At 41.0% G+C, this 21621-nt stretch overlaps 1 protein-coding gene across 1 annotated transcript in view; it reads right to left on the bottom strand.

Annotated features, from left to right (window-relative positions):
- AGBL1 (AGBL carboxypeptidase 1) overlaps nucleotides 1–21621 on the bottom strand; it is a 264251-nt gene that overhangs the window by 139367 nt on the left and 103263 nt on the right.

Here is a 21621-nt window from a genome sequence, read left to right as displayed (position 1 = left end):
CCAGCCCCAGCTGCTGCTGAGCAGCAAGGCACTAACTGCACTTGTGTGTAAACAGCAGTAAAACACTGATTTCACAGGTGTGGAAATGGGCTGCAAGTGCTTGGTGTGGTTTCAGCCCAGCACTTCAGTCAGGTGAATATGACTGCCCTGGGAGAAGTTACAGAAAGGGATTTTACACCATCAGATGGTGAGGGGAGTGCTAAGCCTTCAAACTGCCAAAAACATAATCACTGAATTTCAAATAAAATCACTTTAGAGAGAAAAAAAATCCTCATTATTCCAGTTGTGAACCATTCTCCAAAGATTAAAGATTAGGATTTTGTCCTTTTCTCTTATTTGTATGAGAGGATCCTCATGTCTTCTGCAGTATGATTGCTCTTAAGAAAAAATAGTACATCAAATGGTTCACAGATGCTAAGGATGAATTAATAGAAAGATAGTTTACATCCAAATCCACAAATTCATTCCTTCCTCAATATGCAAGTTGACCCTAAATGATGCATTTTGGTGAATCCTTCTGTGTCCAGCCTCTAAAGGGTACTGATTCAGCTGGGGTAAATCTAAGATAATTGCACCACTAGAAGACACTGACAAAATTAAAAAGACTTAGTGCTTAACATCCACTCAATCATTTATTGCTTAGTTTTGTTTGACCTGTGACTATCCCTTCCTGGATCCCCCAATAAAGTCCATTCAATTCTTAGAGAAGAAAAAGGTGTTGAGACTCAAAATGGATCTCATGGGCAATACACTGACACAGCACACATCTCTCCACTACAGGATTTCATTTCAAGCTTCCAATGCTGCTCAGGAATTTCACATTTCATTCTTAAGTAGAGAAAACCATCTCTCCATCCCTCCACGAGTTAAGCAAGCCTTGAAAGAGAAAACAAACCAACAGTACCCAAAATGTTAAAAGTTGTCACATCAAAGGCAAGACAAAAAATATTTTACCAACCATCCCCTGCAAACACACCTCCTCTCTTTCAGTTTGTTCCAAGTGTAAAGCTCCAGAAGAAGAGGAGCTGCTCTACCATAAACTGTCGTCTAAATAACAAAGACATTAACTAGGCCAGGTCTTTTGCAGATAAAGATGAGGGTAGATGAGGAGCTGCCAGTTCCCTTCCTGCCTCTTCCAGGTGTGTGTCCCTTTACCTGCCTAACCAGCCAAGCACCCAGGAGAAGCTCCCTTGGAAGGTTTTCCTGTTGTGACAGTGCTGGCACACATGGCACGGAGTCACTGCCTACTGCAGCAACACTTGGGAAGGAATGCCAGCCCCATCCCTGCCAGCAGCCTGTCTGCCACTGACACCACAAAGCTGCTGGGCCCAGCTCTGCCAAAAGGGGATGCTTGGCCTGGCAGTTGAAAGAAAAAGGGATGCCACAGGGCTGTCCCGACTTATGCTACTGGCACCACTCCTTGGGGAGAGCTCACTATCTTGAATTGAGAAAGACTTCAGAGTTCAATCCTTCTCTCCTCAAAACATTCTTGAATCTGTCACAAAGAACAACTAATGGACATTGAAAAGAAAGAGGTGGATTTTTTTTCCCCTTATGAGGGAAATTCTCCAACGTACAGTTTAAATTTCCCCTTTGGAAAAGAAAAGGTACAAGCAGGAATTAACCTAATTTAAAGATCTCTGCTGTTGGCCTACAAAAGGAACAGCATCATTCTGATTTGCTGTCACCATTTATTCCAAGATCAAATCATCACCAGGACTAATAATCACTCCAGAGGACAAATAATCACCAGGTCTTCCCCATCAAACAGGGTCAGGAAGATAAAGGCCCAAAGCCACTCAGCCCTGCAGACAGTGACAGCTTTGGGCTTTCATGGTGCCCCTTCACAGCCTCTTCTGTTCATGCTCTGGGGTCCTGCAGGGATGATTTGTCACAGCCCACAGCAAGTTGCCAAAAGTTCCTTGCATAATTCAGTGCCAGCTTACATCATTGTTTCTCCTGGAGTGCCTCAGGGGGTCTCCTCCTTCTTGCTTTTCCCTTTGCCAACTTCCACTCACATCTACCACCTCTGCAGGGACTTTATTTGAAGCAATGACAATGTTTGGAAACAGGTTCCAAGGTAAATTAGTTTGCATCCATTATGAATTCTGCTATAAACTATACTTGCATCCCACCAAAAACCTCCAGGATAGAAAACTTTTAAAGACAGCGGAGGCTCAAAGATCCCAGTGTTTTATTATTGACCTAATCTCTCCCTTAAGAAGCTAAAGTAATCTTGCTGCAGCAGCAGTTTGGAAGGCACCACTTGAATAAAATAATAATAGGAATAAACTCAGAAAAATCCCTTTTCTTACAGGTTATTAAATCCTCCTGAAGTAGGGGAAGTGTCAAGAATAAAGCTTAGGACAAATGGCTAGATATATATTTTTACTTGCATAAGTGTAAAGTAACTCAAGAGCCTTGAAGGAAAGAATCACTTCCTTGGGTATTCTTACTCAGTGAGCTAAGTTGAAAATCATTCCAAAACATGTTTCCCATCATTACAAAGGGACATTTGAGTCAACTATGTTTTCAAAGTATTATTTACATCCACTTCTCAGGATTTCATCAAATGCAAAGTGACTACGCTGATTGAATGGACACAGTTCCTTAATTGCATTCAGAAAAGAGAGCTGCTTGAATTTTATTTATTTACTCACTGATTTATTATTATTATTTATCTGTCTGCTTCCAACTGCAAATATGTCTTTTCTGCTCCATTAACCTGAGTACTTCAAACTCAGCCCAGAATGCCCACACAGGAAATATCTCTGCAGCACTTGGGGAAGCAATGCCCTGCATTTTATGGCCAAATCGTAGGTTCAATTTTTAATGAACACCTGTCCAGGTTTCCTACACAGTAAATAGATATTCTCCAAGAGATTGTGTGTGCACATCTAACATCAGGTCCTAGCAAGAGTTGCAATGGCAAGGGAGCATCAGCACATATCTTCTTTTTTACTGTTCTTAAAAGAAAGGTTTCCTTGCCATCACAATCCTAACACACAGTGTTGGCCACTTGTTAAAAACAAAAAAAACAAAGAAACAAAACAAACAAACAAAAAAACAAAACCAAAACCAACCAAACAAAAAACCCATAAAAAAAAAAAAAATCCCACCCAAAAATTAAAAAAAGAAAGAAAACAAAAAAACCCCAGGATAAATTTACACAGCACAATTGGACTACCAGCAGAGCAATTATTACATTCTAATGTGGTATAGGAAAACGAGATCCAGTCATAAGGTACCTATGTTGACCAGTTTGCCCTTCAAGCTGAAGGCTGTAGAAATGCTTTACACAGTGTTACTCAGAAGACCATCTAGACAGCTATTTACCATTTCCTGAAACAAGAAAATTAATCAAATCACTGTTCTCCTATTTTGTATGACTGGCCAGCAGAATATGCATTTTCAGAACATTCACAGGCTCATATTCCAGTGCCAAAGATATCCCTGTTAGAATTCAGGGCATTATGCTGCACATTAAAATAAGCTCTTTAGAACAAGGTAATAACAATTCTTATTCCTTCTGCTCCTGGGCATATTACCTCAGCAAACTTAGAAAGTTTTTCCTTACCATCCCATCATCATTAGAATGGCCTGCTCAGAATTCAGTATTGACACTTGGTGTCCCCTATTTAATCTGATGATGACTACAAATGTCAGGCTTTGTCCTCTTGGACCAGGTTGCCATGTGCTGACTGCCAGTTCTTCTCTGTGCTTTTTTACCTTACTTTCATCTGCTATCACATTGCATGGTGAAGAAGAAAAGATGTTTTCTTTCTGTTGCCTATAAACATCTTCACTGCACTTCAAAGTAGCAGGGGGGAAATAATTACAAATAGTGAAAAACATTGCTCAAAACAAATAAAAAGAGGAAAAAAGTGAATGCTTCTCTTTAGTGAATTGATGCATCAATTAATTAATAATTTGATACATGACTTTTCTATACACAGATGCACTGCAGATATGTCACAGATATTTTGAATAAGCAAGGTGATCTTCCTTCTAAATGTACCACTAGCAAGTCTGATACAATATTTAAAAGAAAAAATCCAGAAATTATATACAATACTCATTTCTGTTCCCTACTAGACTTTTTTTTTACCTCCAGGTAGGAGAGTTTATAAAAGCAACTCCTTTCCCAAATCCCTACTGGAAGCAGAAGCAATATTACATTACAATCAGCTCCATATAGACAAATGTTTTATTCATACCACACAACTAAAAAAATACAAAAAAAAAACAAACAAACAAAAAAACCCCAGTTAATTCTATCTAAATAAAAACCATAATGTAGCTTTTAAATTATTTCAATTTTTTTTTCTTAACCTGCCAAGGTATTTTTTAATTTTTTGGGATGAGCGATACCAAATGCAGATACAAAAAGTGAAACCCCAGAGATGTTTACAGTAAGTCATGGAATTTTGGGGCCCTTTATAAATGCTACAGATAAATGGATTACTACTAACACAATTTTTAAAACAAGTGATCAAATAAAATTTCATTTCACTTGGCCAAAAAAAATTCAAGGAAGAGAAACAGAAATCTGCTGCCATTTTCAAGTTTGATGGCTGCTCTTCTCTCGTAATTCTTTCCCACTACCACCTGTTTCATACTTGTCATTAATATCATAATTACTGAACTGTTAGTCAGAGAATTTACAATCACCACTTATTATTTCTTGAAGATTAAGGGAAATTGCCACAGAAATGAAAGCTATGATTTGGAAGACATAAACCCAGGAATCCTTTTCCTGGGATTTGAGCTTGTTCCACATCTGAGGAAAGTTTAAGCTACACACTAAAGATTCTGAATGCTATTAATTAGACCACATAAAACTCTCTCTTATTTAATATAAAACAGTCTACATAAGTAATAGGGGGAAATATTGCAATAGTACAGGCCAACAGGGAGCAAAGCTACTTAATGAATCGGAAAGGAAGAATTATTTTGCAAATGCAGGAGAACTACGAGGCCAGAGTTTCCCTGATTGAGGTATATTGTCAGAGCAGCAGAGGAAGGCCAGAAAGGGAAAAAAAGACATAATACCCATCAGAATAGGGTAAACTGAGAATAGCTGACATAAAGCACACACTTTTCCAACACATACTACAGCTCCTAAAACACACAGTACCCTAAATATCTCCTGGAATCTTGGATACCAAACCTAGGTGAAAATTAGTCTACCTGAGAGCAGCTGAAGAAATCTTCCCGTATGCTATGTGGAACCTGCCCTCTCTGAACTACAGTATTTTGTGATCACAGAATGATCTGGAATGGAAGGGACCTTCAAGGTCATCTTGCTCAGCCCCCTGCCATGGGAGGGACACATTCCACTAGACCAGCTTGCTCCAAGCCCCATTCAACCTGGCCTTGAGCATTCCCAGGGATGAGACATCCTCACCACCCTCAAAATACAGATTTTTTTCCTAACTAAACTGATTTTCCTTTCGTTGTAAGTCATTCCCTTTTGTCCTGCCATCCCAGGACTTGTAAATAGTCTCTTTCTTGTTGGCTTCCTTCAAGTACTGAATGGGCACAATCAGGTTATCCCAAAGCTTTCTCTTTGCCATTTCTCTCAATCTTTCCTCATAGCAGAAGTGTTCCAGCCCTTTAATCATCTTGGTGGCCCCCTCTGGGCTGGAGGCAGCTCTGCAGGTGGGGTTTCACCTGAGTGGGGCAGAATCCCCTCCCTCCCCTGCTGCCCACACTCCTCTGGATGCAGACTGGGATGTGTTTGGCTTTCTGAGCTGCCAGAGCACATGGCTGGGTCATGTCCAGCCTCTCAGCCACCTGCACTGCTTCTTGTTAAGCCTCATATGATTTCCAATGGGCCACTGCTCATTCTTACCCTGGTCAGTGTTCTTCTTTGAACTCATCAACCTCACCAGGACACAACAGCAAACAGTTGTCTCAGCAGTCTCCACCAGAAATTATAAACAATGAGCGTGGAGCTTGCAAGGTCCTTGGTCCATATCATGCTAAAGAGGAGCTTTAAAAAATCCCAGTGGATTACCAAAGCAAAAATAAGTAAAAATGAAAAGTGGGAGACTGGGAGAAAAAAGCCAGAAGGAGAACTGCACAGGGAGAGAGAAATTCACAAAGAAGGAAAGGGCAAAAGTGTAAGACAAAGAGAGACAGATTCTGAACCGAAAATAAATTAGAATATAACTCCCTGTGGGGGTAAAGCAAGGGAAAAGACACCATATGTTGGAATAACAAGGAAAAACAAGCAAAATATTTACATTTCTTTTCACATAACTGAAAAGGTATAAATCATAAGAAAAAGTAGCTTGGTACTCTGGGGATTTCTCAGTGTTGTTTTGTTAACACACAGAGACCCAGGACTTTGCTTAGAGCATCTTCCATTAGCTCTATAGAGCAGAATTACAAATGAGGAACCAGATCATTCTCTGGAAATGATGCTAATATCAGTCTCCTATGGTAAATAAGCTTCTGCACTGTGGAGGTTTTGGATGAGAGTTCAGGCTACAAATTCAAACAGCACTGGGCAAACATCTGATTGGAATCCTGGAAAAAATACCAAACACTTGCACCAAAAACCCAGAAAGATGAGAAAAACAACATTCTCATTTAACAGTGTTGCTTTTCCTTCCCTGTCTCCTGCAAATACTGGAAAGAATCTAATTTTCAGTATACTCCTTGTTACCAAAAATCCTAACACAATTTATGGACTATAATTATAAGCCAGACAGTGAAACATGAAGAAACTGAAGAGCTGTTCTCCAATCCAGAGCTAAGACTTCAACATTCCCAGTCACAAAAAGCAATTACAACTTTAAACCAGAAAAAAAACAGTGAAAATCAAAGTCAAAGGCTGAGTTTCACTATCCAGCCTGAGATGTCAGTCCATCATTTGTGACAATAAGCTATTGCTCCATCAGGTTACAAGATACTGGCATCATTTATCTGCTACTGAAATGCAGTTAAAACATTCAAATATAATAAAGTGATACCTCTAGATCTTGTAGAAGTAAGCAGGAAACAGTTATCAACCAAAATTAGTGCTCCAAGGGAGGGAACAGCACAAGTGTTTGACACATCAGCAAGGATTACTGCCCTGTTTAACAAGATCCCTCTGAAGACAGGCAAAGACAAAAGTGATGGCTCATAGCCTGGGCTATGGATTTTGCAGACCAAAGCAGAAGATGCCACATGGCCTTGCTCCTCTTCTGAAGGCAGTGCTCACACTTTTGAGGGTTGTCTGAGCTTAGAGAGAATTCAACAGGTGTCACAACTGGAGTAAACATTACCCTTAATAATATCTGAAAAGATATCTTCTCGTCATAGCTGCTCTGGATTTTATTTAATTGCTGTGGGGTTTTTTAACCTATTTTGTGTTAAGAATGCACATTGAAAGCAGAATACACTACAGTATTCTACCAGTGCTCACTGCATTGAGCTAAAAGATCATGGAGAGATACAGGGAAGGTATTAAGATGCTTTTCTTCACTCCATTGTTTCTTATGACTTCTTGTAATAAATAAAACTGGAATTTAGAATTTCTCCCTGCTTTGCTTGTTCATCTTGTCTTCTAGCTTAACTTTTCTTTTTCAGCCTTACCCCTAGGATTTCTTACCCCTGGCTATGCCATTCCAAGCACTTTTTTTCTCTGTACTCAGCCAGGTGTACCTCACTGTGACTTCAGCTGTAGGAGTTAGCAAAATTGGCTGCTTTGATTAGAAATGTGTGAGTGGAAGGCAAATAATAGCCTGGTTCTCTACACCTGATCTCCCAGTGAGGGGTCATTGATAGGGGTCAACAGCTGAAATAAGTGTCTCATCACATGAAGAGTTTGTGAAGGAAAATCTGTACTGTCAAATGAAGTGGAGCACAGCAGCACTGGGAGCTGGAGGGGCCTGACTTATCTATATGTTTGGGTTGGTTTGTGTTTAGGAAATTTTATTCTAGGAAGGAGCTTCCAGGAACTGTAGAGCCTGAAGTGCAGAACAGATTCACCCGAGGGACTGGCAACTCCATCCTCCCAGAAATGGATTTGCCAAAGGGGCAAGAGAAGGTGCAGCCACCCTTCTCCAAGGCTATGCTCTCATCTCATGTAATCAGCCTGTGGGAACAATCTGAAAGCAAGGGGATTTCCTTAAGCCAGTTCACTGATGGGCTCTGATTAAATTATCTCCAGACTAATTAATTTGTTGATTGACACTTGTAACATGAAGACCATCCCAGATAATTTGACACTGGCCATTGGTGAATCATCAAGTCAAAGCCTTCACTTTACATGTGGATGATATGAATGAAATGTCACATAGTGACATTTGATATTTTGCACCAATTACTACTGTGCATGTGGGCACATAAGCACCATTTAGGCAGAGTCAGACTCAGGCTTTTAGGAGTTCAGGGATCAAAACAGACAGACTACTTGTCTTGTCTAGGTTTATAGACTACATAGCTATTGAGAGTCCATTAATCAAGTGGAGGAAAAAAACAACCATTATTGCTAATGAAAAAAGGAGAGATGGACTGGAGGAGGTTGAAATGGACAGGTGCCTGTTATGCCCCACATCCTCTGATCCCCCTGAACAGCCACTGGTGCATGTGTCAATCTGAAATGAATTTTAAAAAATAAAGAGCTACTGTTGAGTTAAATGTGACACAGAGAAAAGTCTAAGATCAAGTCACACACTTTCCAACAGTGGGAGACACAGAGCTGTGAAACTTGCTCCATTACTGCTTAACTTGAATGGTCAAAACAAGCAGGAATGTCCTACAGACACTGCTCCTGTGTCAGGTGTGGTGGGAGTCAAAGCCCTGTTCCTTCCCTCAAGACTCTTTTGTCACCCTTACCTTTTATAACAGCACTTGTATCACTTTGCCTGTTTCATACATGTAGGAAATTACAGATCAGGACTTTCATTCCACTGACTCTCAGACTAAAACTACCAGAGGTGAAAGAGAGGAAATCTGAGGAAAGAGACAAAGTCTGGGCATGTGTCAGGGGACAGAACCATGTTTCAAGTCCAAAACATGGTGCTGAATAGGGACAAAGCTTACATGTTGAGAACTAAACTTGGTGGCTTTTTGAAACCTTTTGTCTTCATAAGTTTGAGACAACTGTTGAAACTGAGGTTTATTCTTGACAAAGATGTAAAACTGGGGTACTTCAGAAGTCTCAATAGAAAAAGACTTTAAAATTCTTAACTCAAGACTCAGAGGCTATTATGCACATGAGAATGTGCAATTCCAGCCTTTCTTATTTTCTCTTTTGAGCACACTATTGACCCTACCTACAGCTTCCCCCAGTTGTTTGTGTAGCTGCCTCTCGTTTTGGAGAGAGTGTTGAGAGGAAGCCAGCATGATGGATAACAGGAGTCCTTTGACATACCATGTCATTTATCACATAACAGCCTCAATCCTGCTAAGGTGGCCTTCTCCATATGTCACTGTCAGCTCCTGTGCCACCTCAATGCATCAAAAAGAAAAGTTTGAATATGAAGCACTGTAATTCCTAAGTCACAGCTCATTGCAGCTTGCCAGACATGAAGAACCATTCTGTCTATCTGCCAGCTTGTTTGTTTAATTTTCACTGTCTCACATATGTGAGAAATTAAGTCTTCAATGTGGAAGAAAACCAGAAAAAGTCAGAGGTCTAGCAGAGGGAAGGAAGATAAAAATCTCTAATTCCATCAGGAATCCAATGTGACATTTTGAAGTGGAAAAAGAAAATACAGCCTATTACCAATAGGTATTAGGGAATTATTAAGAATTCTTCCTACTCAGGGAAAGAGGGTCTCTAATGGGCTGATATGAATGTAGCAGGCTTAAAGCCATGCAGATAAGCTCCTGAACTCAGCTGCCTAATGGACACCTATCTCATCTCTTCCCCCTCTTGAAGGCTTCCAGGAAAGCCTCTTGAGATTATCCAGCAGGTCCTGCTTTGGTCTACCCAAATTAATCAAAACTCAGCTGCCAGTGCAAGATTTCAGCAAGTCAGTTCCTAGGGGACACCTGAGAGCACCAAAAGAGGAGGTTGGAGCCCATCTCCTCTGACATAAACCCCAGAGTCCCTGTGCAGTCTCATGAGCTTTATCCCAGATGGCAATGGAAGCATGAGCCACCCACACTCTTCCATGAGGCTGAAGGGATGTAGCCTGGCTCAGGTTAATTAAGTGTGATGTCAAGTTTGGGCTGCCTGGAGCACAAACCTCATCCGGAGTTATTTTCTCCTCTTCAGTATGAAATAGTCAAGGCCACGATTCTTCATTTCCAGTCCCAAAACATTCGTGCAACAAGGGTAAGATCCCTTTTCTCAACTTTCTCTAACAAACCTCCCTTATCCTGCCCTGCTCATAGCCCAGTCTCTGCAGAGCATCCCCAGCACCATCAGGGTATCCAGGACTCTGCAGATGAGTCCAGAACAGGCTTGTTTTTAGCTCCTTTTAGTTTAGATTGTCCTTGAGTGATCCATGACTTTGCATAGCTCCCACATCTAGCCAGACAAATTGTCCTACCCCTCATCCTGTCTGTGAATCACCATTTGGAAAGTCTAAGTTACAACCTTCCTTTTCACATTCTTTTAGCAGCTTACAAAGTTTACATTCCTGCCCAAACTTATATGAGTCATAGACCCATTTCCCAGACTAGATAAATTTGCATATTACTTCCAATGATTCACAGACTCCCCCAGCATGAACGGTGTTAAACTTCAAGAATTAACGATGTCATTTTGCATCACAAAAAGTGACTTAAAAATATATGGTTTCCCACTTCCTTAGGTTATTGTCATATAGTCTTAATATATTTCCATTTCATATACTCTCCTTCCAAAAGGATCACAGGCAAGCTACAGCTTGAAAATTAATCAACGAACCTTTATTATGCTAACTCTTAATAGGATTACTAATATGAAGGAACTTAAACAAGAGTTTTTTCCCCAGGAACTGTTTACTGACAAAACCTCATCCTTCTGTGACATTCACATTGCTACTGTCCTTTGTGACATCTACTCTTTCTTAAAGAACCACAGAAGAGATATTAAACACAATCTTCTTTAAAAGCAGTATTTCCACTAGGCATAAATCAGATGACTCAAAAGTTCCTATTTTTGGTGTAAATTTCAGCATGCTGAAGATCTTTGAGCAGTTTAGCTTCAGCTTAAATAACCTTCCCTTTCTGTGTCAGACTGGACAGCTTCATCCTCTCTTGAATATTTGCAGTAGATGCTCTTTATAGATATATTAAAAATCTGAAAAAAATAAGAGCTTCTTGAGCCTCCAGAAAGCCTGTGAGCTAAGTCACTAAAAAACCCTTGAAAGGCTTTGGTAGTCCTACAGGCAGCTCTCCCCTGAAACTGCGGGATGGAGCTCTGAATCAACAATAGTGCTTCTGATTTCCTTTGTCTTTCAGAGTTTGGCATAAAGACAGACTTGTTTATGGTGCATGTAGGGAAAGTAGGAAGCATAAGAATGATAATTCAGCTGGGGGCAAGCCTTGGTCATTATTTGGGCCACTAGGCAATGGGGTTGAATTATGGCTTGCCATGACAGTATCCTAAATAACTGTTAGCAGGAAATACTATCTTACATTACAGAAACAATTACAAGAGTTAACCATTTGGAAAAGGAAATCATGCTGCTGAAGAACTGCCATTCAGCCACCACAGTTCACATTCCTCAGATTAAATTAGAAATTTCAAAGGGAAAAGAAGAAAAATCAATCCAAGTTTATGTCCAAGTAATGCAACATGTTTTTAGGGTAGCACACACCAAAACATATGCATATTTGTGTTGCTGATTTGCACAAACCCATTCCCCTAGGATGAACATCATAATTGAAAATGAGAGCACAAATGGCCACTTAAATGCCTGAACCCCAGCTTGAGTAATTGTGCATGCACACACATATCTGTTTTTCAAGCACAACTGCATCCTTTCAATCTTAGCAATCTGGATCAAAATAGTTTCTATTAACATGATATATGCATTTACATGCATAGAATACTGTATCATTTGGACATCAGAATTTTTGGCAAACCTCAAAGCTAACTCCTTATTTAGGTTTCCATGAGGTTTAAGCAAGAATTAACAATGAGAGTTGTACCTGCACCATAGCTAGTTTGTGGAGAATTAGATATGTACTCTTTAGGGACCAACCCATCTGAGACTGCATGTAAAATTATGGTTTCAGAGCTGCCACATGTGTTTCTCAGAGATTAATAAAATACTCAGGAAAAAAACACAAAACAGAAGGGGGTTGATTGCACCTAAGTGATTTTTTTTTTCTGCTTTGCAACATCTGCCGCAATTCTGGTTGCCACAATTTCTACCCAGTGGCCTGAAAGCAAAAACCCACAACATTCACAAAGCAGTGGGTCCATCAGTTATGAAAGAGCCAAGTCCAAAGTGGAGACAATGCCTGAGAGTAAAGCAGGTGTTTTGTTATGGCACTTTGAGACCAAGGATATAATTAATAAATTGTCATCAGTCCACACTGTCACAGGAGACAATCATCAGTTAAAACAAGAGAGAGCTATGAACACCTTCAAAGCCAGTTCATTAGAGAATGATCCACTCCAGATGGGCTCCAAAACTGTGTGGGATCTTCTGCTCCAACTGGATCCCTACAATCTATGGGGCCTGATGGGATTCATCTGAAGGTCTTCAAAGAGCTATTGATACTGGAAAACCCTTAAAATTATTAAAATAATTAAAAAATTATTTTTGAGCAGTCTTGGGAATCTAGAGAGGTTCCAGACAACTGGAAGCTGGTAAACATTGTCCCAGTTTTCAAGGAGAACAAGAAGGAAGACCCCAGAAACTACAGGTCTGTCAATGTCACAGGTTTGGGTCAGATATTAGGGAAAACTTCCTTACCCAACAAGTGGCTGGGCACCTGTCACAGCACTGACTAACAGAGCCCAAGAAGCATTTGGACAAAACTCTCAGGCATATGCTGTGATTCTTGGAGTGTCCTGTGCAGGGCCAGGAGCTGAACTCAATGATCCTTATGGGTCCCTTCCAACTTGGCATATTCTGTTATAAATAACAGCCCTGAGCTAGGCTTTTGTTTAGATAAGAAATTGTGTAATAAAAAGATACACTTGATTTGAATTATTTCTACTGTTTACAACAACAGAGCCTTTTTCTTAATATTCTCCTTTTTATTTACATTCCCAGCTGTATTACTGCAATGTGCCTGAAAGCTCAAAGCCATTGATATGGACACTATTTGATTTTTGAACAGCCTACATGCTGGATGGGATTACATCCCATTCAAGGCTGACTAAAGATAGGCAGAGAAGTAGCACAGTTCAAGGGTGCCCTCACCTGCATGTCAGGGAAAGAGACAGAAATTACTGTGACTCAAACACTTCTCCACCTGAAATCCAGACAACAAAGTCACTCAAAAGCAAACTCTCTTTTGTGTAACAAGCATGTTCTAGAGTGGAAAGCAACTATTCTCCCACCATCTTTGGATTGCCACGTTCAGCCTCTGCATGGGGTTACAGCAGGACACAGGTGAATCTGCAGATTTTGCTTTGGCTGTTCCAGGCAGATGGTTCAACACACAGTGTCAGCTGCCTTTCCAGAGATCTCAGTCTAACCCCAAAGATGTTATTTTTGTCGTCTAAAAATACCCATGAGAAACACAGTTTAGTCTTAATTTCCCACAGTTTCTTCCACTTCATGTTCAGCCCTTGTGTCACCTCTCTGCTCTCACAGATGTATCCAGACCTGCTTTGGCTAACATTATATCCATCCAAGCATAGAATTCACTGCTTCTCAAACGAGATTTCAATTATATAGACCAAGATCTTTTAGAAAATTGGATAGGAGATCACCAATTTTTTTTCACATCACTGGAGCAAGAACTTCAAGTCATGATAGTGCACTGCAGAAGTGACTGATTAGTGCAATAAACTAGATGGCTACATAAAGCCTCTTTCCCTGGTTCTCCTTATTCCTGAATGATATTAAAATAGTTTATGAGTGTTCAGCTGCCTTGCACTTTACACCCTCTTATGTGCCATAACTGTTAGATGGAAGACAGAAAAATCATCACTTTTTAAATCTCTGCCTTTTGTTTTTATGCTAATGACCTTTTGTTACCTAACAGACAATGAATACAGGAAATGTTCCTCAAGAGTAAGTTTTCACTAATGTCATTCCTGTTACTGCTGGCTGAAGACACCACAGACCAAAGCTAGAACTGAGAACCAAACTTCTGCTGTAGGCAGTGCTCTGTGAGAGCCAGGGTACCTGGGAGGACTGCTACTTCCCTCTCCTTCAAAAGCTGAGCTTATGGGCATTTTGGGAGAAAAATGGGGCAACATGTGAAACAGAGAAGGAAACTGCCACTAGAGATGCTGCCATGGGATGCACCTGGAAAGAATTCTTGCACTCTCACATTGTTACTTGGTACTGGTAACTTGAAAAAATCTCGCAATAAAACATTAGCTAAAGATACTAACCTGATTATGGATTGTTATGTATGCACATTTTGCAACAAATCCTTTTTCCTACTGGCATTCTAGGAAATATGCATCTTATACACACAGAGTAGAATATAACAGCACTTCTCCAACTGATGAGTCCTTAAGACTTTGCTATTTGTGGCAGACAAACAAAAGCAATCAAAAAGGTGAATTAGGACCTAGACTCCACTTCTCCTCTGTGTTCCGCTTCCCCACACACCAAAGGATCTTACAGGATATAATGCAATATGTAACAATTTTATATAAGGACACATCCACTGGTGACATTGAATAAGCCAGTTCTAAAACACTATGAAAAATTTTCTCATTCCTGCACAACTCTGAATACAGCATAATTTCCAAAGAATCTTACATCATAAATCACCCCTGTTTCCATACAGAAAAACACCAGCACAGTTACCTGAGAGTCCTCACCAAGGCTGTGATATCATGGAGGCAGGATGTGTTCAAACACCAACTTCAGAGCTGTGCAGTGTCCCTGAACTGTGCCATGTGCACCATCACTGGAGCTCTTTTCCCTGCCAATGTCACCCCCTGTTTTTTTATTTTCTCCCCTCAGCTCAAACCTGAGCTATACAACTTCAAGAGCCCTTCAGGTTTTTCTCCCCCTTCAAGACTCAGAGCCACTTTGCAGCATTAGAACTCTGCTGCACCTTTCTCCACTCCCAGCAGAGCTGCCCATTAGGCTGCAGAAAGGGTTTTGATTTCTCACCCTCTCATTGCAGTATTGACTCAATTTTCTGGTTTTTATTTTCTTGATGCTTTCGTGGGACATTCAGCTGGGTTTATAAAATTAGGACGGCAATTTGCTGAAACCACTGGAGCAAATTTTGCCCGTGTAATTACCCAATTGCATGTGCAATCACACAAGCCATGTGCACAGGTAAACAATTCAACTTCAGCTGGACCTCTGTAGGTACATTTTTGCACAGCAATTTTGAAAACATAAGCTCTCAAATGAAGCTTATTTTTGTAGACAAGGCTCTTCATCGCTTTTCTACAAACACCATTTCCACTTGCCAGTGTGTTTCCTCAACCCAAGGTAATTTTGCATCCCCTCTCCTACCACAGTACTTCACCAGCTTTTAATGCTCCATTTGAATAACAGATTCCAAAGAGAGGGAAGGGAAAAAGTGAGAGAGAAATACATAAATAAATAAAAATGTTAAAGAACAACATTAGCCAAAAGACAAAGCTAACCCATCACAGAAATTTTTAAAAGCAAACTCATGGAAAATCAGCTTACACTTGCAAACCTAAGCTCCTGATTTTTTTTGTTCATAAGCTTTCAAAAATTTCAGTGCATATTTCACAAAAAATTATGTGTTTTAATACTTAAAAGGGCCAAATAGCCACATAAAATGAGAAATGTCACTTGGAACTCCAGGGATGTCCAGCTTTCATGTCGAAAGAAATACTGCCTGATTTATTACACAGGGTAATATATGAAGGTATATTACAAGAGACAATAACCTTCATTCCCAGGCAATTTCAGCTTTCCAGGTAGTGTGGATATTGCAGTAAAGTACTGGACATTCTTCATTGCATCTATAAAAGTGAAGTTTTTACAATTTCATTTTGTGGACTTCTCTTTTCTCATCCTATGAATAACAACTCCATCTCTGCATCTGTAGCTTCCAACAGGCTTTAATTCAGGTAAACAGACTTGATCTTGAGATGAGTGGCCAAAAGAGCCCCTTCACTTGTGATATTAGCTTGACTCCAAAATACTCAGCTTTGATATCAGTGATTGATATCTCCCACCATCAGCTACAAGGCACCATCCAAGTTCAGCAGCAATTACATCTCAGTGTAAATTTGCTTCTGCAGCCAGCTGGGCCAGGGTTTGCATATACATCCTGGAAATCCCAAGAAGGTATAAAGAGACTCCTGATTTTTAATACATTTCCCCAATTCCTGCATTGCTAATACTGAGGTATCCTTCACAACCTCTCATCAGGTGGTTGTGGAAGCCACTGCAGCAGGATACTTTCCCTGTGCCAGGATGTAATCCTGAAGAAGAGCTGCAGCTGCAAAGCTCAGAGCTCCATGAAGTGCCTGATGAGATGCTGCAGCCACCAGCCCAGCATCCCCTTCATTGCCACCAATCCCACTGCACAGCCTATGGCACTCATGCACCAGGCCCTAACAAGGCACCAGCTGCTCCCTGCCTGTCTCTCTACAGAGCCCAGCACGGGCACAATTGTGATGGGAATAATATCCCACAAATGGGACTCAAATAAGCATAATAACAAACAAAAGGGATAATGACACACAATCAAGCTAACAAGAATTATAATATAATTCAATCATCTCATTAACTTCACTAAAAGCCAGCTTTGTACTCCAGTCTCCTGGCTCCTGAAAATGTCTTCAAAGGAGTGCACACATCTGATTACAAACTCACATCATCAGTTAGGAAAACAGACACGAGTGCAGAACAAAGGGATTCCTTCCTGAGCCTGTGGAACAACCTGCTCATATCTAATATTCATGCTAACTTGAAAATGCAAGGTAAAGCCTATCCAAAATGAAACAGTTCCCAAGGCTAGAAGCTGAAGTGTTTAGTAGTCCAAGGCAGTAACATCACTGAGCCCACACCCAGTGATTTTTGTAGCAAAATTTCCAGGTGACCTTGCATCACCAGCATAAACCATACAGGAAAAAGCACAGGGACACACACACAACTCATTGGGCACCTTTGCTGTTTGAGAGCTTACAAAGACTGCACTTGCTTTGGCCGTTGTAACTGGGAGACTGATGAAACATGGAACAATGCCTTGGATCCTTCTAGCTTTTAATATAGCCATTAACTAATTAGATTTCATGACCATTTAGAAGACAGATGATATTGCAATCTCCACTCTATTAGCAAGAACAATATGGTACTTCCATGAGAAACCTGCCAACAGGAGAATGAAGCCCCAGAATTTAAACAGACCCTAGATCCTGTCCACACCACAGTTTTTAGTCAAAAGGCAGCAGTTGTGTTGGTCAGTTATTAGGCTGGGCACTGGGACAAGCACTCATAAGCAACAAATTGTGCTCACTCTCTGGGTCAAACTCCTGAAAGCACATGGGATATGCTGAAGTAAAAAGGAATTGTAGCAAGGTACCCAAAATTTCAGCTATACAGCTTCCGAGAAACAAAAGCACCAAACAATAAAACCAACTACTGACACAAGGCTGGTGCTGAGTCCCACAGACAACGATATCACACAGGCTCCTGTTTCAGAGGCTCAGGCACACTATAAATTAGGTGAGGGTGTTAAAACAACAGCTGGCTGCTAATTAGTCACAGCCCCCCTCAGCAGGGTATCAGCAAAGTGGCAGAGAACATCTCGAGTAAATTAAATTTTTAAAAATCCTCCTGCAATCGCTCCCCTGACAGACCCTTCCTTCATCTCCCCTCTCAGCTTTTTATTTATTGTAATTACTTTAGTAATAAGATTTGTTTCCTTGTTATTATATATATTACCATGCAGGGCAACAACAACAACAACAAAAAATAATAGCTGGGAAGAGTTATGGAGCTTATTTATCTCCTTGGCTGTTATTGGGCCGTTGGGTGGAGAGAGCAATGAGGAGGTGGGGGCCTGGGAAAAGCAGTAAATAGAAAAGAAAGCATATTCCTCGGGAGCAGAGACATATGGGGGCATATTTACGAAGGAGGAAACATTGACAATGAGTGAATAGAGCTAATAATTCAGGGGGCCCAGCAGCCCTGGCTGATAAAGGAAGGAATAAACAATCCTGCACTGGAAGTGCTGTCAGAAGGGAGAGTCCTGGGGTGCAGCTGTCTGCAGGGGGATGTTTATCACAGAAGGAGAGCCAAGGATGTGCTGTCACATCAGCACAGCAAAAAGGGCCTTGGATGAAGCTGGGGCACCTCCCACAGCAGAGAGGAGCTCACACAAGTGTGTGGTGCAGGGCCAAACACCATTTCTGGTTGTTCCACCAAGGAACAATTCACTGAAATGAGAGCTAAGAAATACTGCAGCTCATATTTTATCTCATGTTGTGCAGGCTCTAGCCACATTTGGTACCCTAAGCTCTCAAATCCATCACTGCCCTCTCAGTGGAAGGCAACAGAAGCAACACCTGAGGTACCAAAGCAGCAAAGAGGTGTAGAAATTTCTGCTCCACTTGAGGAAAATTTGCCCACACTTCATATGCACCTCACAGAGCCACCAAGTATTCCAGTACAGATGTTCACAGAACTTGCATGTTTGTCATCTCTGAGGTCTTAAGGAAAGCACCAGTGCATACTCTTGTCACCTTACAATGAGAATCTCAGAGCACAGTCAGTGCATGTGAGGGTTGAGTCTTTCACAATTTAAAAAATGCTCTTTTTTATTCAAGTATGCCTTGCCTTCCACATATGCCAACCCAACTACTTTTGGCAAGGTGGTGACAATTTAGGTGCAGAACTTCTGAAGAAAACAGGGGGACAGGCTCCTAGAGCAGCACATGACTCCTGTAGCACCTTGCTTCTAGAGAGATTCCATTAATTCAAAACCACTCCTTTCCCAGCCTTCCCACATCTCTGAGCTATCCTTAGAGAAACACACACATCATAGATTAACCAGTCTGGAGTGTGTTTGCAAAGTGCATGGCATCAATTTAGAACTAAACTTCTCCTTCAACCCCCTGACCACAGAGAAGCAATAAAGAGAAGGAGGGATGCCTGAAGTTGTGCAGCTTTGTGTGACATCACCTCAAGATTTAGTCCTTAAGGATGCAGCTCTGCATCATAAACTGACTCCTCAGACCAGCCATTAGTTTTTTTTCCTATCCCTGATTCTTTCTGCCTCTTATTTCCCAGAGAACACAATGTGCCCATTCAGAAGAGTAGGCATTAATACAGGAGAGAAAAAGATCATTTATACAAATAGTGTGTTTGGGTATAGAGACAAATGTGCTTCTTCCCCTCCTCTTAAGAACCAAATAGAAGGCACCAGGTTCCAAAGGTTAAGTGGGAGCACACTCCTTTTTTTCTTTGTAATCTTTGAGAGTGTGCAGAGGAAAACTGCTCTGAAATGGATTTTAGTGGGCATTTCTATCTCTTTATTTCAGTAATTGCCAAAAAATCTGAAGCTTTTCTCTGATAGGTTTGAGGAGGTAATGAGCAAATCCCCTGAGTAAACAAGGAACAGACAGAGTAAATTAAAGGGGAGGAAGCATCAACAGAGAGACAGAAAACCCAGCCCTCACCTGCCTTACCTTGGAGGAGCAAAGCTTACTCAGCCTGTGCTGGGGGAGGGCAGGTGCAGGAGGAACCAGGAGATTTTTAAAATGGATAAAGAATAGTCCACAGCTATATTCCAAAAGAAAAAACAGGATTCCTCCACCTAGCTGCTACTATGGTTACCCCAAGGCTTTGAAGAAATCATGTGGCTTCCAATAAATTTCCTTTATCTAAAAAACATTCACCAGCTCCCATCTCCACTCATTGGTTCATTAATTTACAAAATTCATCAAGTTCTTTTCAATGAAAACCCTCCTTGATTCAACAGGAGGGAAGAGTGAGAAAAGAGAAGAAGATGAAAAGAAAAAGGAAACATTAAAATCACATAAAGGAAGAGGAAGAAGGTGGCAACTCTTACACACTCTCACAAGCTCTTACACACTCACACACACTATTATACACTACCAGTAAACCTGAGGCCCAGAACAAAAAGTATTTCTTTTCATATAGGAGAAACCAAGGCTCTTAAAAACATATATATTAAGAAACAAGAAGAATATGTGGGCCATGGGAGGCTTCACAAGAGAGAAGTATTTAATTTAAAGCATAAAGGAATTATTTATTCTGCTCCCCAGACCCCATGATCAGTAAAGAAGATGTGGCCAAGTCCCTGTTCTCCTAGTCCTATCCATTTAAGGTTTACTAAGCTTTTCTTCATTATCAGATTTAACTACAGATCAAGCTTATCTGCACCATGGAACACAAAACAGCCTCCTGTGTGACCCACCAAGAGCCACATTCTCCCTCCTGAAGGTCCCTTCTCTGCTACACTGGTTCCTGCCAGCTGGGGGAAAAGGTCAGCCATTCCCTCCAGTCCTGCATCTGATGGAAAATGTAACTAAGTGTAGTGAGAGGAAAAGAATAAGGGAGAAAAGTCACAATTATTTTTCTTGTTCTTTCTGTCTGTGAGGATCAAGAAAACATTTGGTGCTAACAGAGGCTTTGAACACCCTGGAGCAGTACCCAGCTATTCTGAACAGTTCTCCCAAGACTTCTGGCAGATCCAAGCCCTGGAGAGCAGAGCCCAAAAGCTGTGACTTCACAGACTAGAGACTGTCAGAAAAGTGCAAGGTGCTCCCTGGTGAACCCCTCACCCCAAACTCAAATGTTTGAAACCCAGCTCAATGCAGGTGTTGCTCAGGATTTGCTTTTCTGTTCCTGCAACACTCAATCAGCACAGCCCAACCCCAAAGCAGGTGTGGTACTGTAGCTTAAGGAAAGTTGTTCCTCTGCACTTTGCTGTGTTCCAGTGCTTGTTTAAGCCCCTCTTTCAGCTTTGACACTTCTCATGTTCTCCTCTGCAATAAGCCAGGGAACACAGTTGTTGCAAACCCTGCAAGACTCCACCAGTGGTGGGATGTGACCATGATGCCCTGTCCTTTCATGGGGCAGGACCAACAGTTATTAACTCATTGTCACTCCACAAACACCCAAAGTGAACAAATTCCACTGTCTGCAGAGAGGAGGAGATTTGTTTTCCAGCAAAGTGCAAGCCTACCTTAGCTTAGTGCCCTCTTCAAGGTTTCACACAACAATATTTCAGCTCAACATGTCAGGAGCAGAGTTGTACCTTTTCCAGTCATGTTCAGGGAGAGGGAAGTTAGTGTGGGTGGATAGGGAGGGTATAAGGTAAAGAATGGAAAAAAAAAAAAATCAATATTTTCCCAAGATCAGATTCAGCATCTCTTAGGAAACGTGGTAAGGAAGACTGAAAAGAAGGTGGGAGAAGGAGGAAAGTTCACTATAGAAAAATATTTCTATATTTCTGAAAATTTAAGAAATCCTTCTTCATCCTCCCCCCACCAGGTTATACAAAACATTACTTACAGACAGTTTTTCCCAGGCATACCTGCTTTGCAGCTGTATTCTGCCCTGCTGCTTTAGCAGAATGCAT

Source organism: Erithacus rubecula (assembly GCF_903797595.1).
Source record: "Erithacus rubecula genome assembly, chromosome: 14".
NCBI lineage: Eukaryota > Metazoa > Chordata > Aves > Passeriformes > Muscicapidae > Erithacus > Erithacus rubecula.
This window is presented reverse-complemented; position numbering and strand designations above follow the sequence as displayed.